At 41.2% G+C, this 26,902-nt stretch overlaps 1 protein-coding gene across 10 annotated transcripts in view; it reads right to left on the bottom strand.

Moving 5' to 3' along the window:
- SEMA3A (semaphorin 3A) overlaps nt 1–20,408 on the bottom strand; it is a 468,302-nt gene extending 447,894 nt beyond the window's left edge. For all 10 annotated transcript variants that reach the window (XM_090041876.1, XM_090041883.1, XM_090041875.1 and 7 more), the window contains exon 1: nt 20,030–20,408. The gene's annotated coding sequence lies outside the window, so the exon portion shown is untranslated. The remainder of the gene's footprint in view (nt 1–20,029) is intronic.
- Nucleotides 20,409–26,902: the final 6,494 nt, after the last annotated feature.

Raw genomic sequence — 26,902 nt, 5'->3', positions numbered from 1 at the left:
GACAAAAATATACATACAGCGGATTATTTTTATTGTATGGGTCCTCTTATGATGGACGTAGTTTAGGGCCTCAGCACGTCATAATCCCAGTACTGTAAAACTGCAGAGATCTTAGTCAAAATGGATAAGACCCATTATGACTGGAGAAGAGAAATCATTGTTTTTGGAACAGAGGCCTTAAAAGATAATTTCTTTTTTTACTTTTTCCTTCCTATCATGGTAATTACAGGGCAAGGCTAATGACTGTTTTCAAGAAACATGTTGCAGGACTTCACTCAAAATGTCAAAGAATTGGTCAGCCAGAGAAACAGTGGTGCCAGATACACAAGAGAGTGTAAATCAATGAAGTTAATAGAACACTACTGATTTATGCCAACAATCGGGTCTAGCCCATTATGTCTATAAAACAGTTTTGCTAGGAAACGTGAATTCAGAAAGAAATAGCCCTATTTATGTCATACTTGATTTGACCACTGCGATGGGTAGCTTTTTCCTAATACATACTGTTTTCATTGCTACCAAGCCTGATTTATACAAGTGACAGGGCACTGAGTCAGTGCTACTCTCCAGAGTAAATCCTTTGAAAGCAATGCAGTTCTTCCAGATTTACAACAGGGTAGCTGAGAATTGAACTGGCATCCTTTCTTTATGGGCCTGGTTCCTGGACCCAGCAAAGGCAATGCAATTTTGGCAGGATCAAATATTAACTTGTTGAAATGCATTTTTCCCTAACTTATTGCAATAATTGAAAGGTTTGGGGTCAGATAGTGCCTTCATTAAAATACTTCTCAAGAATAAGAAACAGCTTATTCTCTCCCTCTCCCTTTTCTTGCACGGTGTGCCTTCACTGAGGTGTATCCTCTGATAATGATCATCAACAATGCAGGGTTTTCAGGTCATGGTTTTTTAATGTTTTTTTTACATTAAATCAAGTCTGAATCAGACCAAAACAAAAATGTTTGCAAGTTTTCCACAAACTGGAAATTCTTGGATTTGTCCTTCTTGGAAACACTGACACAGTGTTTCCCAAATGAAACAATCTCCCTGGATCCTGCAGATGCCTCATTGAAATTGGTGTGCTTGACAGATAGCAGCAGCGAAATGAAAGCAACTATCAACTTCAATCAGCAGCAGCAGGAGGTACCAGGACATTCAGCTTCAGAGCAGCCCTGTTGTGAAGACTGCTCCAGAGCCACAGATCTGGGAGTCTCTCCCAGGACTTCTGGCTCTGAGTTCTTGATCTGCAGCTGGCAGCTTGGAGCCTCTGACAAGTCTGGCTTCGGTCAAGGTTTCCAGGGCTTCCACGTTCCCTGCTGCTGAGCCAGAAACCTACCCCTAGTTGAGGTTCAGTCCCAAAGATTTCAGGCTCCTTGTTTCATTGCAGACAGCCAGGATTTTTTGGCAGAGTTGTCTGTCAGAGCCTCAGTCCTGAGCTAATCTGCCTTATGGGTCTGCTCCAGACTCCAGAACACAGCTAAGTGGATTGCCCTGGATGGGAAAGCTAGAGTTTTACAGGCCCACGGCAACGGAGCAGACCTCACAAGCAGACTGCTCAGAGCAGGGACAACAGGACTGCAGGGTATGCAGGGTACCTACCTGGTGGACGGTCCCGTGGCTAAGGAGCCAGTGCTCTTGGGATACGCTACCCCAGCACAGCACTTTTAGGAACTCCCACCTGTGGTAGCTTCCCAGTCCTGGAGTTGGGGACGCTGGAAAAATCAGGTCTTCAAACAGAGGGCACTCCTCCATTGTGTTTGCTGGGAATGCTGTCTTGAGTATGGCAAAACTGTATTAAACCTAAAATGTCTTGAGCAAAATATATGGGACTGAATGAACTCGCATTTCCCAGTGGAAACTTTTGTTTCAACTGAGTGTTTCCAATGACACTGCTTAATCTGAAAATACCTAAGCAGCTATGCTGCCAAGGACTTTAGTAAATCCACAGATCTTCAGCACATTAGTATCATATTCCTTTTTTGAATTAAAAATAAACTTTTTTTCATGGTTTGGCTCACCCAGGGGTTAATACTGTATTTGGCAATTTACCCTATTACTTTGTTGGTATCCTAAGTTCCTAAAAATGACAAAAAAAATTACCTCTAAAGTTATCCAATGTTTTTGTCAGGCTAATGTAGTTTTGCTACTTTACTTAGTATATACTAATTCTGAATGCAGAATAAATGGGCTCCTGCTGTATTTGATTTCAACTAATACCTGTTATGTAGTAGAAATAAAACACTATCCCATTAAACAAGTCTGTGAGCTATCTAAGGAGATTCTCCATAATAACTGTGGTTTATGACCAAGTTTTTAGGCAACATGGACAAAATACAGTTAATTTAAAGGAATCTTCAGTTTTAATGAAATATGATATAATGCAGACCTACATTCTTAAATATACAGGGGCTGATTTTGATCACAATAATGAGCATGAGAAATGGGAGTCACAACAACTTCAACAGAGTTGCATCAGGTGAAAAACAGTATAAGTGAGGGAAGAACCAGAGTCCTTGTCTAGAATCTAGAGAAAAACTAAAATCAAAATATAAATATAGCAGAAGAAAAGTTTTTATCATATCTGTATTTGGCATTGTTGCAACCAGTGTTGCAATGCTACATCCATTTTCTGATGACCACACTTCAGGTAGAACATTGTAGATTGAAAAGATTCAGAGAAGAGACGTGAGACTCATTTAAAGGCCACAGCTGGAGTATGGCATCCAATTCTAGGCTCCACAATTAAAGAAGGACATGAAGAAGCTTGAGAAAGTCCAGAGGAGAGCCACGCACATGATCAGAGAGCAAGAGAGCAGGCCTTATGAAGAGAGGCTGAGAGCCATGGGACTCTTCAGCCTGGAAAAACGCAGGCTTAGGGATGACCTGGTGGCAGCCTGTAAGTACATAAGGGGTGTATATCAGGATCTGAGGGAATGTCTGTTCACCAGAGTGGCCCATGGGATGACAAGTTTGAACAGTCAGAAACTCCTCCAAGACCATTTTAGGCTGGATTTAGGGAAAAACTCCTTACTGTCTGAGCCCCCATGGCCTGGAATAAACTCCCCCCATAGGTGGTGCAAGCATCTACTCTGGACTCTTTTAGGAAACATTTGGATGCTTGTCTTGCTGGGATCCTTTGACCCTAGCTGACTTTCTGCCCCTGGGGCAGGAGGCTGGACTTGATGATTTTCCGAGCTCCTTTCCAGCCCTAATGTCTATATAATCTATAAAAACACTGAAAAAATGCCAAAAAAGAGAAAAACTTAATGATGCAGTCCATTTGGTTTATGAGAGAGAAGGGTAAGGGATAACTTGATCACAGCGCAAAAAGGATCAGTCTTGAATAATTCTCATTGGGTACATCTACACATGCTTATTAAGGTGATACAATAAACTCTGGTCCTTATTGCACCGGAGTTTATTGTTCCTGGGCACTGCATCTACACGTGCACCCAGGACCACAGCATGTTGAGCCAGGTTGGAGCAGACCCAGCTGGCAGCAGGTGTCGGGGATCAGCTTACCAGGCTACTCTGACCCAGCTTAGCACGCTATGGAGGGGCTGGCTGGGGCACGAGGGTACTCCAGTGCAGGGCTAGCTGGCAGGCAGCCCCTGCACTGAAGCACCCTTATGCTCCAGCCAGCCTTGGTAGCATCTACATTCATGCTGATGAGGTGTAAGAGTACTTATATTTACAAGTACTACCCTGTTGTGGAGTTATTTAGTTTAATCCAGCATAATAGGGCCACATGTAGATGTGAGACATTTACTGCAGAACTAATTAGTCTAGTCTGCAGTAAATATCTCATGTAGATATGCCTACAGGCACCTAAAAGTCATCCAGACCAGCTCAACTCCAGAGGCTATAAGACTATATTAGACATGTTCATTAGGAACCTTTCCTACTGGCTAGCATTTGTATTGGCCCACTGTAGGTGCCTCTACTCATTTCCTAGGTATTCCTCATCATCTTCTGGGAGCATCTAGTTCTGACCTTTGACTTTATAAGAACCCTAGGTGGCTATCCTGCCAATCTGGATCACTCTCCTGGGACAAAGTGCTGAAAATTTAGGTACAGATTCCTCTCACCAACCACGGTTTTGCCAACCACGGTTTTGAGTATTCTTGCTTAATATTCTATATACCATTTTGGCTACCATGGTATACCCTTTTGAGTAACTACAGTTTTCCATGGTACATGAGCTTGCCACCTGCCATTTTTCTCATGAACCTTTTGTCTTGCCAGTCACAGTTTCACCAAATACGGGAACTTTCAAGAACCTAACCCCAGCAGTGGGTGAGGGAAACCTGTACTACAATGCCTAAGTAGACATGCATGCCAGTCTTTGAAGAGCTTGAAAAAATGTTTTGGTTATTTACTCCAATTCCACAAACTGAGGGTATGACAAAGCACATATCCACCGCTGCTAACCCCCAATTTCTTTGAGGAGGCAATCAGGCCATGTGGTATGGAAAAAATGAATCCAGTAATCTAGTCCTTGGCTCATCTTTTGCCCCCACTCCAGTGTCACCCCTGCTTATTTTGTTCAAGTCTGATGAAGTGACCCAAGTCTATAAAAGATGCTGGAGCTAGCCATCTGTAGGATGGGTATGCAAGAATATGTTTCAGATTCCAGGTAAAGGGTTAGTAAAAAATTTCTCACTGTGACTATTTTGCAAAGGCAAGCTTTTTTTCCCCCAACTGAATTCATTTTTTCATAGCAAGTGCCTACCTTCTGCCATTAAATACTGAACACCCACAACCCAAAAATATTTCCATTTGGAAATACCACTATGATGCCTTAAAGGTGTTACAATTTGAATACAACATATCTCTATTTTTTATTTCTCTCTTGGCTGCACTTCCCTGGGGCTGAAACTGGAGAAATTTAACTTCCAGGAGTCGCATACTAACATTTTAAAATATTTTGGCATTTTATATTTTGCCTAAAATACTACTTTGCTATGAGAGGAAATAACATTATTTCAACCCCCCCCCCCCCACACACACCATTTTCAACCAGTATTAGCCAGAAGGTTTTGAATAGGCCCTTCATCCTAGGGTGACTTCTAAAATATCTTCCCTTCCCAGAGTACCTGAGCAGTCACTCTGTGTTATCCATTTTAGAAATGAAAAATGTCAGCAGAGAAGCTGGAGGCATTTCTGATTATGTAATTTCCTCAAGGGCATATTGTTTTTTGGGAAAATATAATACTTCATTTTTTAAAGAAGGTAACAGGCCACTCAACAAAGAAACTAACTATATATTTATCATACGACCAGTGAAGATTCATGATAGATCTTGTTTCTGACTTGCTGGATAGCTTGGGACAACTAAGGACATTTTTACACATACTCTGGGAGTGGGAGATTGGCAGCTCAGATTATATAGTGGCACTGGCAGTTCAACTCTTGGCTATGGAGCTGGACTGGGGCTAAAGGCAGCATGTGCTCTGCATTGCCTACCTCTGGCTGGAGTGGGGCCTCAGAAGGAGCCAGAGGTACAAGCACAAGTTAAGTGGAGGTAGGGAAGGGTGTGGGGGAGGTGGGAAGGACCAAAAGTGGTGGGGGTAGGTGCTCAGGTATTCAGGTGCTGTGGGGAGAAGCAGGCATCAGGGGGTCCAGGCATCAGGGCACAAGTGGCAGTGGAGGCCAAATAAAGAAAGGAGGTGGAGGGGATGCAAGTGGCAGGGAGCAGGTGTCAGGGATTACAGGCATTACAGAAGCAGGCATGAGATATGCAGGTACTGGGTGGGAAGCAGCTATGGGGGAAGCGATAGGGGAGACAAGTGGCAAGGAGCAATGTTCAGGCCCCCTGGCTCTCCTGTTGCCTGCCCTACAACCATCTTCCTCCCTGCTGCTGCTGCTTGCCCTGCAGCAGCAGTGAGGGTTGAATGAATTTAAGATAAACCTCCAAAAATTAAGTTCTAGACATGGAAGAGTATAATGAATTCATATAGTTCCCATGCATAGAATCTAATTATTGGGGGGTTGTCTTAAATTCAGGGTCATCTTGGATTCAGATAAATATGGCAACATTCAGTTGATATACAAGCTATTGGCCAACAGTTTTAACTACCCATTCATTTTCTAACCATTGAAGTGCTTCTCCTTTCTTATCTCCTCTTTTGCCCATTTCTTCCTCTTTCCTCCAAGTTCTTCTCTTTCTGTTCTCTCTTCTTAGTCTAACTTTCACTTTTGTTCACATGGCCCCTTTTGCCAGGAACAGCCTCATGATTAATTAGCTATGGCCCAGCACTTTCCCTTTGCCTCTGGTCAATAAAAACCTATCCTGCCTATCCTTCCAATATAATATCTACCTAGCACTACTTGTGTCTTCAGAGTGTACATTTCTGAGGGTGGTTAATACATTGCATTCTTGTGTCTTGTTCTCTATGCTGGGTTTAAGAACCCATATATCCAGGTGCTCCATGAAGAACACGCATAGGGTGTAATATTCATATAGGCAGTACTATAAAACATTATGGTATTTCATGCACAGGATGCAGAAATTCAAACACATCAGTATTTTTATATACATAAACTACATGCTGTACTGTAAATGAAGCTGCTCTCTATACTGTAAAGAGACTAGAAAGCCAGCAGATCTCTCCAGCTGGACATTTCCAGCATACAGCATAGAGCTGGATTAGTGATTCCTACACCACCCACCTTGCAGCTCCTGGCTCAGGGAAGCCGTGCCAGAAGCATGGACCAAAATACTGCTGCACTCTGCCTATGTTTGCAGTCAACCTAACAGTAGAAACTATACCGTAGCTGATGCGAAACTGACCCCAGAGAGAAATAAAGAGGCTTAAACTGTTGTTTTCAGTCACCTCCTCCCAACCCCTGTAATCTAGTGTTTGCTGGGCAAAGTTAAGAATATAGTTGTTCCTGTTTGAAGACATTTTCATGAGACCCAGGAGGATCATTGGGGTTATCAATAAAAAAGCTAATTTACTTTTAAAGAGATATCCTGAGACCAAAAAAATAAAACACTCGAACACAAAACTCCTCCATTTTAAAATAACTTTCTTATGTCAACTAGCTCCATGGCGGACCCTGCAAACTTTACAAACGCATCTCAAGGTGAACTGCGGTTTTATCTTTCTGAGTGTCAGTGCTGGCAACACTGACTCCAAGGTGTTAAACAGAAGAGTACTTTCTCATACCCCTTTTATAAAGTTTGCAAAGATTTTACAGATCTGATTATGTAAAGTGATAAAACAGTAAAACAGTCAGCACAGGAGGGATTTTCTGAAATTCCTTAACACTGATTTCCCAGCTTCTTCTACAGATTTACTTAATTAAAGGTAAATTAAATCTAACCCTGTCATCCAATTACAGTCAGCTTCCCCATTCTATTACCATGTCTACAGGCTGACAGAATAAAGAATTGCCTTCAATCGAACAGAGACATTTTTTTTTTCTATTTAAAGTGCTGGGAGTGCATTTTAATTCTTCAACACCCAATAAGCACTTAACAGAGGGGGACAAAATTAACTTAAAGAATCAATGTCTCTGTTTTTCAATAGACTTCAGTAACTTGAAGTGTTTTAATTAAATACTCAGGAGTAGTTTGTTACTTTAGCTGGGACTGGTTCTCTGTATTTTTAAATCTTTTAAAGTATAAACCCTTTAATGTGGTAATAACATTTCTCTATAGTTTTTCAAACAGTGTAGAGGTGTTGGCTTGGCCTGTTTATATTTAGCTCTCTCTACAGCTATTTAGTAATTGCTTTTCGCTTAAATAGAATATGTCTTTACACTAGAAAGCATACCATGTTTGTATGGACACTGCCGACAGTGCATAATAAAGCCATTCACGCTGCAATAATTAAGGCTGTGTCAGCAATTTCATTACAAACTCCATTTTTCAAGCATTTAAAACTCAACCATAAAAGATTGCACTGGACTCTATCCATCCTATATGAATGCCAAAAACATATACCCGTAAAGAAGTTTACAAGTTTCGAACACTTGTTTTGCAGGTGTAGAACTTAAAATCAATTTTGATTTCCTAATGAAATTTGACAAGTGGCATTTTCAAACTGAAGCAAATGTAAAACATCTAAGATTATTGGGTTTGTACAACTCTCCTTTCTACAAATGTGATTGTGTTCATTTTCACAACTGGTAGCATTTCTATTTTGCATCAAGTTAGTAAAGGGCCAGGAAAATGCTAGCGAAGAGCATTTGAATTCTAGCAGCGAGCACGTTGAGAGTTCAGCGTAATTCTAGGCATAAGCAATTCTGATAGACATACAGTTTTGTGAGTTCAAGTCAATTTAACTCTGGTGAAAGGTACTAAATTAAATCCCTAGGTGAAATCCTGACTCTGTTTAAGTTGATGTAAGCTGTGCCAGGATATCGCCCCTGGAGACTACTTATCTATTTTATCTACAGAACAGATACAGCATGGGCAGCAGCTGTGTATGCATTTCCACAATGCCCTGTCAATAAGACTTAAACCTAAGTTGGGGAAAACATTTCTAGTGATAGAAATTGTCATGCACATTAAATCCTTGGCTTCTTTGCTGAGACTGTCAGTGTGGGTGGCAATTAATGTCATTTGGGGGTCAATGAGTGTGGTGGGGTTCTCTGTTACTCAGATGCCTATATGTGGACTGAGAACCCCCAACAAATTTCAGAGAATGACTAGAATAACTTTAGCTGATAGCCATACACCAGCCTATGGAAATTGCTGGGTGAAGGCATGTCATAGCTGAACCACAGGTCTACTAATGCTGTGTTAGCATACTATACTCCTTTGCTGAGGAAGTATGTTCTGCAGCAATAGAGTAGTAAATTGAGGGACACTAGGCACTCAATTGGAGGGGTGCAAAAAAAAAGTAGCCACTGAACTGCCAGCCCAGTCACTGCTCGAGGCACAGGAATGCCCAGATACTCCTGCAGTACCAACCACTTGCAGTCTTTCAAACTCTGCCCCGATTTGTAAAAAAGGACCCCATTGTATTCAGTTGCATTCAGGCTTTACTGGGCTGTGAGAAGCAGAAGGTATGATTTGCTGCTAAGCAGACTTAGCTTTATAGCATACTCCCTGCATTAGTTTAGTTTTTTTATTCGTTAGACTACTTCAGTATCACAAAGGCTGCATCTACATGAGACGCTATTGCACAGTGGTTGCTTATTGCATGTACTTGTTTATACAGGTACTAAATAAATGTGCAGTAACCCAAGTTACTGCACAGTAGTGCCAGCGAACACCTTTTCTGTGAAGCTACTGCACAGTAGCCTAATATGACAGCACAATAGTAACATGCCACAGGTTTTGCCATGAGTGGCTGCTGCCTCCTGAATCTGGGGAGTGGGAGCACCCGCAGAAGCCGCCGATGTGCACCCCCTACCAGTCGCCTATGGGTTTTGCCTTGCGACACTACTGCACAGTTGTGTCAGGCTACTGCTCAGTCTTGTGTAGACGTGCCCAGAGTTGAATTGTTAGCACCTTGCAGTAACGTATTAAGTAATGTGATGCCTGTCATGAGCAGCTTGTTTTCTCCATCTTTGACCCATTAAATGGAAAAAGAGGAGCAACATATCCTAACATTTTTACTGGGTACCTGAGCACACATGTGGTTTCAATAACATGTGAAAAAAAAGAGGTTTATGCAAAGAACCCAATTATTTATGAAGATATTTTAGTTAGTGAATTACACAGCTGACAAGTTATTCATATCTGACTCACAATCAAGTTTATAAGTCAGATTGCCAAAAGTGTTTAACATCCCCTCCCAGGTCCTACTGAGTACAATGGAGGAGCTGCCAGTTGCTGAGCACGTTTATACGAGATGCTTGGAGTGCAGTAGACTAATTGTACTGCACACTAGCAAGGAAGGCAAAACCTGTGCTAACGCACTAACATGCGATAGATTTACTCTACTGTCCTTTAACCTCACAGAAAGACTGTTTGTTTGCACTAATGTGCAGTAGCACTGATTACGATGCATTGTTAGTACCTGTCATTACAGGTACTAAAATTAATGAGCCGTAATTACGGTGCAATAATGAAGGTGTAGATGTGCCCACTGAATCCTTTTGAATAATCTGGCCCTTCTATTTTAGTATCAAAGTGGGAACTGAAAATTAAGCCACTTATTTTGCTGCCTAATTGGGATGAGTGGGTTTGTTCTGCTGGTCTAAATGTGAATTCAGTGGAAATAGGTTTGGGGCTATGAATTAAATCCACTAATAAATGTATTGCTGTGCAGAGTATCAAAGCCGCGTTCTTGATTTGTGACTGCTACATTTACATGGCAGAGAATGTAAAGTATATGATTTATAATCGCAGGACATTTCTCACATTGCCACAACGTTGAAATGAAATGCTGGGTTTCTGTGCATGTACAGGATATATCTTACATACGGTTTCAAATTTAATATTATTAGTACTGTACTATGTATCATTTCTCCAGGTGGTGGGGTCTAGACTGAAAAAAAGCTAGAGGGACAGAAAAACTTTCAGTAGAAATCCCATTACATTGTACTATGCATGTTTCTTTCATTTGCTCAAATGTAAATTTGATGGTAACCCTAATATCATTACACAGGTATGACACACATCTGTGATATGCACCATGTGAATTTGCTGTGCTGATATTTCAAAGACTGTTTTAAATTTATGGAGCTTTTAAAGTCCAGCCCAACTCTCTAGAAATATAACAAACACATTTTTGACCTCAACCTGTAGTGCATGCAGGATTGTTAGCCAATTTGTCCCACTTTTACAGGTTTTTAATTTCAAAGTTGTCACAGGAACAGAACTCATAACTAGCTCTTAGTTATAAAGCAGTTCAGAATAAAAATGGCAGGCCAAATTTATTCCTGCTATTAAGTCCAAGAAAGTCAGTGGAATTATATCAGAAATGAAATTGGCCTGCTGAGCTCAAAAGGCTGTTAAAAAAATATCTTGCTCTTTAGTCTAGTTAATCTCTCTCCAAATCCCCATATAAGCAGGGGAACAGTAGTTTTCATACATGTAAAAGAAACAGGTTTGATTCATGGTTGCCTTGTTCTGGTGTAACGAAATGGATTTCCATGGGGTAACAGTGGCATATAAACTAGTGAATCAAGCTTATAGTCACTGTGCATGGTATTTGTGCACATCATGGGGTTCATATACTTTATCGCCTCTTAAAGAACAGCAGTACAAAAATTTTTAACTTCCCATTAATCATTTCAAGGAAACTCATTCCATGTACAACCAAGACATGGACATGTTGCTGTTTAAATGTGCTTACTGTATCCATCACTGTTTGTTTTTACAACATTTGGACTTAATCTGTCCTACTCAGGGGAAAATAAAACTCAGCTCAGCTTTTAGAAGAAGTATAATTTCCATCTGAATTTTCTTTTTACAGCCCTATTCTCCCTTCTCATTCTCATGACTATATTTACTACAGACACAGCCATCTAAATGATCTAACTCTCTACAACATGATAGCAATGAAAAAAATCTCTTACTAATCTAATAGTTGAGATTCAGAATATTTTGCAGCAAGTTTTAGTTCAGGTAAGCATCTAACTCTGAGTGAATCTCCAGAACTCTGAATATTAATCCTAATATTACCTGGGAAATAGGTAACATATTCCTTTACTTGCCATAAAGTATTTGGGAAGCCAAAAGAACAGCTTCATGAAAATATGATGTTTTTACTCCTGTGTTTTTAGCCCAAGTTACAAAGACAAAAATAGGGTCATGTGAATATGTCAGAAATCCTAATGGCAGTACTTAAAATACTCTCTAAGCTAACAGATCATGCATCAAAACTATGCTGATGTCCTAAGTACAAAGAAGTAGGACCACATCGTGTCCAACTTGCTCATGCTGATAACCTCAGAGAAATAATGATGTGGAACCATTATTCAAAATATGCAGCATATCAATGGAAATGATGATTGTGATTGCAGTGAAAATAAGACTGGTAGTGTTTATAAATTGGCTTGCAGTATGATTCTAGACATCTGTCCAGAAATTTGGACCGATTTAGCATTAAGTCTTATATGTAAGGCATTATATCACAGATGCTGGAAAACTCTTTACAGTGATTTCTTACAGAAAAGATTTCAGAAAATAAATGGTTTTTGCTTTTTCTTGTAACCCCAGCTGATATTCCAGTAATCTTTTGATGCTCATCAATAACACATTGTTATGACCATAAGCACTGCTTCTACATCTTTTTCAGTTTACGAGTCATTAAATCTTTAGCAGCCAGGAGTAACTATATCAAAGGAGATAATTCAGGATTCATTGGGTCATACTATACCTATAGCTTCCACAACAAAAGCAAATGGGAGTGAAATTAAAGCCTTCTGCAGGAAAGATTCATTGCAGAAAAAAAGGACTGGTTAAATTCTTTGTTAGCGTAAGTATTGGCTTGCAGAGAGTTATGTTAGAGACTTTGATTTAGTGATTTTATACTAACGTGCTTTTCTTTTACACTACAGATATACAGTACTTGCAATTTTACTGCTTATGAAATTGCTACTCCTACTTTATTTACATGTTGTATATCTTACCTCCTCTACAGGTGCTACAGGAGAATGCCAATGGCAACTTATAGTTGGCCTGAGCAACATTTTTCCTAAAATTACAATTCTCAGATCTGTAAGATAGGTAAACCCATATTTACACCTTCAAATAAAAGGGATAATATCAATGCACCTCTGATCACTGACCAAAAATTTTACTTTGGCAACCAGATATAAATTTAAAGCTTTTTACTTTGGAAGGTAAATATAGGTGCCTAACATGAGGTGGGAAATGTTTAAATGTTTACTCTTGTCTTTTTTCACATACTCATTTCCAATAACTGATGCAAAAACACATTATCTGGTGCTAAACAAATAGCTAACAACAAAAACTAAAAACATCACTGAAATTATTATTAACCAGTCTACTTTTTAAGCAAAGTAAGGATGGTGAAGTTTTTGGCCCAAGATGCATCCTCCTTTATAATGGAGGGTGATTTGATTATGGGTAATTTTCCAGATGAGTGTGGCCGGATGGTATGTCGCAGTGCAAATATACTGCACATACTGTGCAGCACCACATCCTGCACAGTCAGGTGTTTTCCTCACTGCCCTGTTTTCAGCAGCGCGTGCTGCCCATGTGTGTGCTACTCATTTTTTTTTTCCTACGGGTTTTTCTGACCCCTGGGTATCCAAGGATCAAAAAAACCCATGGAAAAAAATGGAGCAGCACACACATGGGCAGCACACCCTCCTGAAAAGCAGAGCTGAGCCACCCAGAGCTGTGCTGCAGCTGCCAGGCAGGATCCACCCAGCAGCCCCCCAGGGTCCCAAGTAACACTTCTGGCACCAGGACAGTACAGGCTGCAGACTCCCCTACTGCCCCCAGAGTCACTTGCCATGCATCACGCACCAATGTACAACAACTTAGAGGAGAAAAACTATGCCAAGAAAATACAAGAGTCTGTAAAGATCATTTCTTTTAATTTACCCTACCATGTGTTTGTGTGCAGGAGGGGTTGAAGCAGTAAAAGATGAAGCAGTAATATTTCAGAGATCTACAGTTCACACAAACACTTGCACAGATGAAGATATAAATCAGTGAAAGAAGAACTGGGTTCCTCAATTTTGGAAAAGGTGTCATAAGAAGCCTATTTAACTGACCATAACATTATCTTATTGCTATCACTTAGATTGGCAATAGTAGCTCCAAGTTATAGCTGGTTTCTAGAGTGTGTTTCCATGCTCATTAATACCCTGTGGCTATGATGCATTAAGTTTAGGACTTGTGTAACCAAGTACTAAATCAATGCACAGTAACTGGCATTACTGCATGGTAGTGCCAGCACCTGCTTTTTTAGTGACACTACTGCACACTAGGCTAATAATACTTTGCACAAATGTATTATCACTGTTTGTGCTGTGATGCATGACTGCATAGTATTATTAGGCTGCTGTGCAGTTAGTATCTCATGCAGACGCGCTTCTGGCTCTTGTTATGACCAGGCTTAACTTAACCCTTTTTTGAGATTTAGTTTTGGGAATGATTTCCAAACAACTATCATCAGACAATAGCTTTCATACAAACATTTTTTGATTGTGGGCTTCCATGGCCAACCTAAGATCTGTAAGTTGAAAATTGTGAAGAGACGTGGGTATTTCTGTCATAAGTTGAACTAAAGGAAGAATTGTTCCGTGAATTGGGGCATGGGCAGTTAGGGAGTTATGCTTGTTTAAGAAAGGGAAGTGGGAATCTATCACTCAGGTACACACATGAACTAATTTGGTGCAACTGCGTTGTGTGTTCACTTTTATCCCACAATAAGAAAACTGGAATACCTGATTGTGGGGGAAAATTAGGCAGACAAAACAGGTATACTAGATTTGGCTACATCACATTAAGTTTCTTCCCTTTAAACAAATCTTTCATCTGTCAGTACGCTTAGAGTCGGTCAAAAATATTCTTGAATCTCTTATGAGAAAAAGACTATTTGTCAAAATGATTTTTTGGAGGTGGAAAATGTCAAATTTGGACACTTTGATGAAAATGAAAACTTTTCACAGAAACAAAAACCACTCTAATACTAATACTATCCCGTATTCCTCAGAGGGCTCATGTAGTAGTACCCCATGTAAAAGGTCAAGTTCAATTGGATTTTAGTTAATACATTAAAAAGGAATTTTAAATGGCTATTAGCTCTTACAAAATACACAGACTATGGAAATATTAGAATATTTTTCTTCATAAACCTAATACTTCCAAAATTTTAGTTCTTTAAAAGTTCATATAACTCCATGTAATACCAATGGCCACATTTTGTGCTTCTAACTACAGTATGTGATGATTTCTTTTTCTTGAGTCAATGAGGATACATACAGACATTCAATTTAGACTTACTTAACTATGGCTTGGTCAATCATAAGGCTCATCAGTGCAGGCATCTGAGGGGTTTAAAAAGGGTAAAAAGTGATGGGCCCCATCTAAGTCAGTGCTCCTGAGTAGCAGAAGTAACTCAGACCAGGAAAGGGTTAACCTGATCTATCAAATGTCTTCAAACGTTTGGAGCACAGTGCCACAGCTGGGAAAGCCCAGGTGCAATCATAGATTTCATAGACATTAGGGCTGGAAGGGACCTTGGAAGATAATCGAGTCCAGCCACCACGCCCCCCACCTGAAGGGCAGGAAGTCAGCTGGGGTCATTGGATCCCAGCAAGATGAGCATCCAATTTGCTGTTGAAGGTGTTCAATGTAGGTGCTTGAACCACCTCCGATGGCAGGCTGTTCCAGTCCTTGGGAGCTTGGACAATAAAGAAATTCTTCCTTATGTCCAGCCTGAAATGGTCTTGCAGTAGTTTATGACCATTCGACCTCGTCATCCCTTGGGGCACTCTGGTGAACAAACGTTCCCCCAGATCCTGGTGGTCACCCCGATAAACTTATAGGTAGCCATCAAATCACCCCTGAGCCTGCGCTTTTCCAGGCTAAAGAGCCCCATGGCTCTCAGCCTGTTATCATAAGGTCTGTTTTCCTGACCTCTGATCATGCGTGTGGCTCTTCTCTGGACTCTCTCAAGCTTCTCCACATCCTTTTTGCATTGTGGAGCCCAAAACTGGACGCAGTACTCCAGCTGCAGCTTCACCAAGGCCAAGTACAAGGGGAGAATGACGTCCCGGGATTTGCTTGAGAAGCATCTATGGATGCATGCCAGCATTTTGGTCGCTTTACTAGCTGCAGCATCGCATTGGAGGCTCATGTTCATCTTGTGGTCAGTGATGACCCTCAAGTCTCTTTCTTCCATAGTGCTAACCAGTGTATAAGGTTAGCCGAGCCTATAAGGATGCTGCAGGTTTTTCTTCCCAAGGTGGAGAACCTTGCATTTTTCAGTGTTAAACACCATCAGGTTCTCATCTGCACATTTGCTGAGCCTGCCCAGGTCAGCCTGGATCTCCTGCCTGTCTTCTGGTGTGGATGCTTTGCCCCAAGATTTGGTGTCATCGGCGAACTTGGCCAGTCCACTTCTGATTCTAATGTCCACATCATTAATGAAGATGTTGAACAATATGGGTGCAAGGACAGAGCCTTGGGGGACCCCACTGGTCACAGGACAACATGATGAGTGACTTCCATCTATTACTACCCTCTGGGTCTGACTACGGAGACAATTTTCTGGCCAGTGGATCGTGTTGGACCCAAGGCCACTATTGGCCAGTTTCACCAAGAGGTGATCATGGGATACCAGACTGAAGGCTTTTTTGAAGTCAAAATATATGATGTCAATCTCTTTTCTCTTGTCCAGGTGATAGCTGACCTGGTCATAGAAGGAAATGAGATTGGTCAAGCAGGACCTACCTGCAACAAACCCATGCTGACTGTGACTTAGGATGTTGGTGCCGGCCAGTCCATTAAGGGTGGCCTCTTCAATAAACTTTTCCAAGATCTTCCCCAGGATAGAAGTCAGGCTGATTGGCCTATAGTTAGCCAGATCCACTTTTTTCCCTTTCTTGAAGATCAGCACCACAACTGGCCTTCCTCCAGTCTTTGGGCAGTACACCAGAGCGCCAGGAGTTTTCAAAGATCTGTGCCAGAGGCTGGGCTATGACGCTTACCAGCTTCTTGAGCATCCTGGGGTGTAGATTGTCAGGGCCGTCTGACTTGAAAGTATCCAGCTTCTCAAGGTGTTCCTTCACGAGGTCAGCATTAATGGAGGGCAGGGGATTCCTTCACCCGGACCTCCGTGTCCCGTAGCGGGCATGGGCGTCTCATGGGACTGATGAAAGACTGATGCAAAGTACCCATTTAATAGGTTGGCTTTTTCCTGGGCGTCAGTTGTCAGTTGCCCCATCTGGTTCAGCAGGGATCCAATGTTGCCCTTGCTTTTCCTCCGGCTCCTCTCATATCTGAAAAAGGACTTTTTATTGTACTTGATGCTCAAAGCTAGTTGGAGTTCAGTTGCAGCCTTGGCTTTCCTGGTTTGCTCCCTGCAGGACCAGGCCAGTGCATAATAATCCTCCTTGGAGGTGAATCCGATCCTCCATCCTTTGTAGGCCTTTCTTTTTAGCCTCAGGAGGTCCGCTAGGTCCCTGGAGAGCCAGGGGGGCTGCTGTGCCTTCTTGCTGCCTTTCCTCTGAGATGGAATCAAATTAGCTTGTTCATTGAGGATCGCTCCCTTGAGTAGCAACTACTCTTCTTGAACTCTCCTCTCCCTGGGGTCATGGTCCCTTAGGGCCTCACTGACAAGCCTCCTGAGCTTGTTAAAGTTGGCTTTCCTGAAGTCAAGGACTTCTGTGTTGCTGACTGACTTGCCAGCTTTACAGCGGATGGTGAAGGTGATCAGCTCGTGGTCGCTGTCACCCAGCTTCCTAGTCACCAGTTAGGTCATCTCCAATAGCCAGTACCAGGTTGAGCAATACTTTGCCTCCCCTACCCTTGGGATTGTGTTCTTTCTATCTCTCCAAACCTGACTGACCTGACCTCTCCCCCAGCCCTGGACTGGCAAACCCTCTCCATAGGCCCATGAACCCTCCCCCATCCAGGGATTTGCCAACATCCCCTGATCCCACAAACCCTTTCCCCTGGACCTGCAAAGTCCCTCTGCCTGCCATGGACCCACTAGCTCCCACCAAACCCATCCACTCTTCACCCTACCCTACTTATACCAGGTTCCCCACATGGCTCCCATCTCCTGACTGTACATGCCACTCAGTCTACAATCATGAAGCTTAAAGTAAGTCATGTGATTGTAGACCAGGTGCAGCAAATATTTAAACACACCCTTGGAGTCAAAAACTGGATTAATTCTTCCCATCAGGAAAAGAAGGCTAGCAAAATCTGGCCCATCAAGGATTCTTATGGCTGATTTCTACCAACTTTACTTACATTGAATGCAATTTTTCCCCTGGTCCCCCAGGTCAAAATTCAATGATATTTCTTCCCCCTGGATAGTGGCTTATTCTATATGTTGTTCAACTGAAATAGAAATGTTGAAGAGTCCAATCGTTTCAGCTTGAATAGTCTTAGAACAGGATATACTACTGAATATGCATAAGAAGAATTCACCTTTTAGCTGTAAGGGGTCAAACTTTATCAACCTGACCACTATAGTACTAGTGAATCTAGTTCCTAGATTCAGTAGGAATCTGAGGATATACCCACTGAAATCAATGAGACCACTTTTGTAGTAAGATAATGCTCAGACAGCACAAGTATAACAGAAATGGACCCAAAAAACATAAACATTGAGCAACTGACACAGAATAAACTTCTTAAGCACTCTATATTTAAGACCAAGGCTTTATGTATGGGGAAGTACTTAACTGATGATGATTTTTAAGCCTAAGAACTACTTTCTGCTGAGTTAGAGAAAGGAAAAATGGCCATTGCTACATATCAATGAGGCTGAAGTGAGATCTAGCCTTTGAAACTGGCTTCTGTTAATCACAGTTTGATTTGCTCATTAAGGGGCACTTGCTAAAGCTGGAGAATAGCCACACCATTCACATGTGTGAATCGTACTACTGCACAGTGTTCACACACAAGGGCATGCATGGTGAAATTAGATTCTTTCCCTGTAGGGGGTAGGCATTGACCGCTATTCTATGGCAGTAAATGCAGGTCTAAATATTTCTTTTTCTTTTTTCTTTTCTTTTTTACCTCTTTAGCACCCCCACTTCAGCAATTTCAAATTGCCATGCACGGAAGCAATTGTAAGTGTATTACTACACTGATTGCTTCCCAGCTATAAAGGTAAGCTAATAGTTATGATACACAAAGACATTTCTAGCAGACTAAAGCCATGGGTAATTGAAAGGACAATATCCTAGTCTACCCAAGTGCAAAGAAACTAATTCTTCTGCAGATGGGTAGAACACCAAAAGCATTTACAGGCATAGCTGTGCACAGTCTTTTGTTCCACTCCTCGTGATGACAAGAGCCAGCAGCCTAAGTATACGTTCAAAATAAAATAAGAATGAGAAGAGTCCTCTCACTGGACTTCTGAAAATAGACTCAAACATTTTTTCTGGTCTGCATTCTTTCACGGTGTCATCATCTACTAGAGGACTCTACGGGTCTTTTTTTCCATTTCACATCTTTATATCTCAGACAGAGCAGTCTGCATGTGTGATGGGCACATTCTTTTACACTAGCTGACATTCCACCTGAAAGACCATCACGGCAAACTTGTTAACGCGATTCAGGATATATGGTACAGTAGTAAATAGACTCCCCACAGTAAAGTAAAATTGGGGTAGGAGGCTCCAAGAATACATGTACTCTAAGATCAAATCTTAACTTCAAGTTCAAACATAGTTTAACAGAGAATCCAAAGTTGTAAATGCAAAATAAATGCAATTTTAAGGCTGCTTTAAACCAAGCATGAAAGACCAAGGAGTCAAAGTTGAGATTCTTTACATCTGGTTTTAATATGCCTCTTCTTGCATTTTAGACAAGAGACCTCCTTTTTTTTTTTTTCCTTTTTTACAGTTTTTTAAACTTAACTATCGATGTGGTTTCTTCAGCATATTAATTTCAGAATCCAGGGCTATCCTAATTATATTTGAATGAATGACTTGATAAATAAATAACACAGTTTTCTTTCTCAAAGCAAACTCCTTTCATCTTTTAAACTCTAAAACCTCTATCTTGCAAAACCCAGGGATTTTGTATACCTCTCCCCCTTACTAATACACATGTTTACAACTATTTTTTGCACTGCTGTAATAAAAAGAAAGGATCATTCATTTTGCCCAGTATTAAGATTTATCATATAGAGACATGAGCAGGTCCAGAAATAGTCACAATATCACCACCACCACTGGTGCCACCTTTTAGATAAGAAAGCTGTTTTAGACCAGGAATTTGATCTGAGCATTCAAGCTGAAGTGGCAGTGCCATCTAAAATGAAACAGGAGGCAAGCCACAGGGGATGTGCATGCAAGCGTTATTCTGGTTCATTTCTACACCAGTCTTTAGAGGGTTCCCTCAAAAGTAAACACCCTTAATTAATTCCCAAGTAAAATAAGTAAAGGCAAATTTTCCACTTACTGTGTGCTGTGCTTTGTCCATGCACTGAGGAGAAGAGACAGGTCTGCAGCTCTCACCTAGATCCAGGTTGCAGTCTAAATTATTTATACATATAAGCTGAAGGAAGCTTATTGACTTTTTAACTGTACACAGAACAACCCATCTCACTGCTGCTAAACAACCCTTTAGGACAGTGTGCTGAACTTCAGCTCAAGAGCACGGCATCTATTACCCCCGAGGCTCTACCATTTCACCTACACCTGGGCGGATCTATCAAGCTTCATCTCTATTAGGGCGGTTTGACTCTGTGGTTTAAAGAAAAAGGGAGAGGGGGGAGAGAGGGAGAGTGAGCGAGAGGGAGAAAGAGAGAGAAAGAGAGAGAGGGAGAAGGGCTTGCCGTTGTCACACTTGTTTCCTATTAAAGAGCCTTACGGTGGATTGAGTAATTGTGTACGAAGGTAGTCTGGCTGGCAGATGTGTGCAGCCCCAGTGGAGCACTAGATTCAAGGCAGATGGGTTGTACCAGGGCGCAAACAACATTGAAAAAGAGAGGCGTGATTAAAACAGCAGGCCTCTGTTTTACGGTGCTAGAAGTGGGGTAGCGTGAAAGCTCCTGGGACCACTCACTCCCAAAAACGGCAGTGTGCACTCATAAGCAGATGCAATAAAGCCAAGCTGATAAAGGTGAATGGATGCTTAACCCAACCAACTTACGCAGCACTGTAATCATCCTTATTATTAATGGACCCCTCACACCTCCCCCTTTCTGCCAACACTTAATTAAAAATAGCCCCTCACCAATAATATTAACATGTGTTTATTCAAAACAGAATCCCAGGCTACCGTACGCCCCAAGGCACCTTTTGGAAATAGATTCGAGTCGCTTCAAGGAGTTTCACATTGTCTGTCAGGTCTGGTTCAGTTTAAAGAGAAAAGAGAGGCTGAATGGAGGGAGTGAATCTGCCTTTGGCAGCTATTTCTGAGGACAGTTGAAGTAGATTATCAGAGAAGTGTACAAGGGGACCCTTATTATAAACTTCTGTATAACATGCACTGAGCCAAATTCATCTATGATGTAGCCCTAGTGATGCACCCCAGGGATGATTTTGACTCACCGCCTCTCATAAAAGGTTGCTGAACCTTGGCTAGGGGAGATTATCTGAAGATCCCTGTTATGACAACAATATCTTATAATGCTTCAGGTGGTTAACTCCTACACAGATTAGAAAACAGTTAAACATATGTTGAAGAAGTGACCCTCAGTTGCTCAGAGAGGAACACTTATCTCGGTGCACAGGGGCCCTGCATGTGCTACGGACCATCAGCCTATTTGTAGGGTTTTGGTAGGGCTTAAAGTGATGCATATAGACCTTGTGACCTTTCTACACAGAAATGAATTGCTCCACGCGTGTGGAATTGCAAGGCAGTCCCTCAGCAACTACCTACTACTGTGTCCTAACAGCCAAAATACTATGGAGCAGATCCTCAACTGGTATATGTCAATATAATTCCAATATGGTCAGCAGTGGTATGCAAAATATCACCTGGAGATACTCCAGCTATGAAGCTTAGTATAGTATTTTTGGCTATTATTCTACAGCACTGGAGTATTTATTTATTGTACATAAGGGATGCTGGTCCTTACCACTGAGCAGCTGCACGATAAGATATTTAACATCTATTCAGAAGGCTACAAACATTTCCCAAATAAACTCTTGTGATTAATTTCTATATAAACACCATGCACATCCAAATGGTTGAAACAGCCAAAAGAAAACATTTAAAATGGTCTAGTCCATTTATTTTTTATAGGAACGATCTTTCCATTTTGTTTCCTGGGATTGGTGTCACTTGCCCCTCAATAAAATAAATTTTTAATTGCTTCCCAAGTCTAAAGATCTTTACTAAGCAGGTTCTTGATATGAAGCTGGTCTTTTCTCATAGCAAAGAGCCAAAGCCCAAATCCACAAAAGGATTTCAGCAAGACTAAGGTGCCTAAATCCAAAACTGTTATCCTCAGAAGCCCTAAACAGCTGTGGCCTAAGTCAGAAATCACCTCAGCTCCACCGGTGTCTCAGTTTTCAAGATGCGAATTCCCTCGAGTGCCAAAAGCTCTGCTGGCTGGAACGCGGAGCTACTGGGAATGAGATGTTCCTTCACTCACGTTGCCCGCGCGGCCCGGTTCACTAAGTATTCCCAGAGCATGCTGGGCACAATGAGCTCTGCGCACAATGCAGTGGCAGTTCCCCAATTCCTTTCCACATATAGCGAAAGGGACTGAAACTCATAGCACTGCATGTTCCAGAGCGGTGACCTGACTACCGCCCTAGGGGTTACTTGGGAGTCCAGAACACTTCGTACTTCTGGTTGAATTTCATCCACTTTGGATGGAGTACTTAAAGATTCATAGACCAAGGAGAGGAAAACTGTGTAACCGTATATTTTTGCACTCCCTGGATTATCCCAGTTTACTCTTTTCAAATGCCACACTTTCCTTAAAGGAAACTGGAGGAAGAAGCTAGTTGAAATTGGTGGCCAAGAGCTCCAGATTCTGGCCTGGGGCTTTTGAGACAACGTTATGCCAGACACAGAAGGGGCTGATCCTTTTCTCATGTACACCGGTACCCTCCTGACATCTCTCAGGATCTTGGGAGAACAGGAGCTGTTGGGTATGCAATTGCTACATTGCCACCGATCCCTGACAACTGTTTCCACTCTCAAAACACAAATGGTGGCTAGAGGAAGAGCTAGAATTTGTGACCTTCTCCAGAGGGTTCTCATACCTTTTCCAAAAACCTGATTTTCAGCTGTAGTGGGGGGTTCTCCTCCTCGACGCAGTTGCACCGACATTTACCTGAGGTATGACCTATGAAGGAATACTGGAAGTATGGCAAACTAATAACTGAACAGAAATGGGCATCTGCCTTTGGTTAAGTGACCCAGGTACCGAAGAAACTTGAAGAGAAGATCAGATGATTCAACTATCAAATCACCCTTAGGCAATGCTGCAAATCTTTTCTAATTAATAAAACTTATCCACCAGAGCTGGAGGAAGAGCCACAAAAAATCAAGAGTTCCTCGTCAAGAAAAAATAAAACAATGGGAGACGAGTTATTTATAACTTGGAAAATGGGGTTGGTTGACAAATATTTGACAGAAATGTTGAAATGGATCATTTCAGCTTTCATGTTGAATAGTGCCAAAGCATTTCATTTTGACAAAGTAAAAGCTTTCTGTTTTGACTGACATGCTTTTGTTGAACGTACACTTTCATGTCACTTTAAAATATTCATGCTAATATCTTTCTTATTTAATTAAATGATCAATATTTTCTTCTATAATATTTCATTTTACTGAAACACATTCTGAATGAAATTGGTTTGAAATTTGCATTCAGTTTTAAGTTATGAAATTTCAATTTCTGCTTCCATTTAGAATGAAAACTACTTTTGAAATGTAAGAATGTATTTTGGCACAGAAACTATTTTCCAGAAGGCCTTCCTGGAAAAAGAGAAGAGCGCAAACTTCATTAAGTTCACTAAGCAATTTATTATTACCAATTTAGCATGGAAGACAAGAAAAAGAGACTGCAGTTCACATAATTAAGCAAGTTTTAAAAAAAAACTGGATTAACAACCGACATCAATAAAAGGTTTTGATAGCAGTTCAAGCTGGGGCTACTATTGGTGTTGCCAATTCCAGTTTCATACAGGATTTTCACAAGGAAAAAGGGTAATTAGAGAGTAAGTTGAAGCCAAAACTGAAACCACAGCTGGAGTAAAAATACAGATTCAGAGAAATTACCATACAAGATCGGATTCATGTACACCAGTAATCTGCCTCTGAAATTGGACCGTGACAAATTCTTCAAGTAAAGAAGCAAGAAACCATAGTCTGCCATTAAATTCCCTTTTGCCTTGAAACCTGATGGATTATGTCCCTCATCGTAGTGAAGGTAACTGGTGATAAGGTAACAAATATTCTTTTCCATATAAATGTCTAATTGTTTTCCACCCTCCTAACCTTTTTGCCTTAATGTTATCTCAGGGAAATGGTTCCACGTAACATTTTGGCTTGCCATAAAAATATTTCCTTTCAGGAATTCTAACTTTGTTGCTTTGCAGTTTAACTGGTTTTCCCATTGTTTTTGCACTGTCATCCATTGTGAAAAATGATAACTAAAACTCTTTTCTATTCAATATTTTGTTCATGTTCATCACTTATTTCCTTATTAACTAAAAGTACCCAATCTTTTCAGTTACAGTCTCAGTATAAAAGCCTGTCCATTTATCTAAACATTTTCTACAATCACCATGGCACTGCTCCTATTTTCCCCCCAGGAATGATCACAGCTTATTCATTTATAAAACAGAAGATAATCTTTTCTGCTGGTCTCTTTCTTGACCAAGGCCATATGCAATTTTACTAAGCACCAAAATAAAGATGATGGTTCCACGCTTTGTGCTCGTGTCCTCATTTTATCCTTGCCTCTATTGAGAACTTGTCTCCCAAGTCTTTCTCACTTTCATTTCTGTCCCTAAGGATTAATTTCCTCCCCCCACCCCCAACTTATCTCTGTCACTCCCTGCCTGATTCATTGTAATAGTTTACCTAGTTAAGTTATAAAATACCTATCACTAGAAGTTTCTAAGACCAGGCTAAAACCAATGTCTTTCAAAAATGATTTGGTTAGAGCAGGGTCAGTTGTCTTTCCAGGGTTGGGAGGTTAGGGGGCTAAAAGTAGCCCAGTTGCCTAGGCAAAGTGCTGTCCTGCGGATGGGATGAGCAGATGAGCTTTCCCAGCCCTTGGTCTATGCTCTAAATGTGTACAGAAGTTTGTTAAACCAGGCTAACCTGTTCTTGATTTAACCTAGTTCATCTTCTCAGGTGAACTAAATTAGATTAGGCTGGCCATTTTTTCCCCAATCTAACCTCTCTGCAGGCGCATCTTCACATCGTGGTACAGTGGCACTACTATGGCACTGTGCTTTATTACTTCCTTTTGGACATCCTAAAGCATGGCGCAGTACAGGCAGTTACTGCACCCTACATACAGTGCATGAGTAGATTTCACCCCTGCATTGCAGTAGCAGCACGCTATACCAGGGGAGCGCGCCATTACAGCAATGTAGCTGGTGATCCTGTGTAGATCTGCATGATCGCTATGTCATCATAGGGTGCCATATGGTGACATAATGCGTTGCTATGTCATTGTAGGGTAACATATAGATGGACCCTGAATGTCTGTACAGATTGGTACTTAGCTTCATTTAGCCCTGGTTAGGTGGATCTAACTGTAATGTCTGTATGTACCCAAAATGGTTTTAAGAAGAAATCTCCTACACAGAAGGAGCCAAACCTGGACGACATTTACAGACGGATGGAATTCTATCATATGGATCTGAAACAAAGGCTTCTTCACTGGTATAAATCATAAAGTACCTATTTGGACTGAAACTAGAAAAGTACACAAAAGTATCTCTTGATGCATGCGAAATATCAGAATGGCAGAAAAACAGATTGCTTTTCACTACTCAGTGGCAAGAAAACCTCCAGAATTATTATCTGAATCCTCAGCACCAACATATAAGCCAACATGGCTTATATCACACTTACGTCAGCTATCTAAATATATTTTCCCAATTACTGTATTATCTAAATACCTCACAAAGTCATGAACAAATTTCCTGATACACAGGGAAGCATCATCCATCCCCTTTTTGCTTATGGGAAACTCAGGCTATGAGAAGTTACTGACAATATGTACATAGGAATCCTGCAGCAAAACCAAATCCAGAATTAAATCCAGATCTCCTGAATCCCAATCCAATGTCTTAACAATGAGCCCATTCTTTCTCTTCCTACCTGGAATTATCACATCCTGAAGTCTGGTGGTGTATTACACCAGAGCACACTTTTAATTTTGGAGAAAGATGGTGGTGTATATGGTTTTTGACTGACAGGAGGATTCTGCTGCCCTGCAGAGGAGGGCCTCTGAGCATCAGCCACCAACACTGGAGAGAAGTGAGTTTACTGGAGGAACTGAAACAGGACGTATATGCACTTAACAATACTGTGCCATACTACATTGGCCAATGGACCACCTAGCCCAGTATCCTGTCACCAACAGTGGCAGATGTGGATGATATAGAGGGAGAGCATTGAATTGAGTCACTGTAGAGTTATCTGTCCCCTAATCAATACCCTCCCTGGCATCCACTATTATATATATCGTTTTAGAAATGCAAGAGGAAATATCTCTAAGCATTCTGTTCACTAGCCATTAATAGATCTATCATCTGTGAATTTATCCAGTTTCATTTTTAAATGGACTGTGTATTCTGCATCCATCATTTTCCATGGCAATGAATCCCACAGATTAGCTATGTGTTACATAAGGATGTAGCTACTAAATTTTAAATGGCTTTGGGGTCTATATTTTCTAGTGCAGCAAGGCTGTGGCAAGAGCTTTGCCATCCAGGTTCATCAGGAACCCAGAAAACAGAGTAAAAAGTCAGTACAAAAATATTTATTATCTACCAGTAAATGCTGATAGCTGTGGAGACAAAGGAGGAAAAATGTGTAGCCACAGCCAGACTGGAACCTTTACATAACAATGTAGGCTGCTTGCAGATGTATTAAAAAAAAAAAACATGCTTTACCAGCAGAAGCAGTGCATTAGTTTGACCCAGCTCTGCAGCATCTGATAGCTGATTCAATCAGCTATTAGGTAAAACTGCCAAAAAAGCCCCACTAAAGCACCTGATCTATACAAACATCAGGCGAGCCAGGTCTAACTAACATGATGCCTCTTCTAGGCATGCTCTAGGCTCAGCAGAAGGAAATACCAAGCTTAAAGAAAGCGCTGTTTTGTTTTGTTTTGTTTTAACACCT

Source organism: Crocodylus siamensis, chromosome 4 (assembly GCF_052110815.1).
Source record: "Crocodylus siamensis isolate JL-2025a chromosome 4, ASM5211081v1, whole genome shotgun sequence".
NCBI classification, from domain to species: Eukaryota; Metazoa; Chordata; order Crocodylia; family Crocodylidae; genus Crocodylus; species Crocodylus siamensis.
Note: the sequence above shows the minus strand (reverse complement) of the source record. Positions and strands in the feature narration are given on the sequence as shown.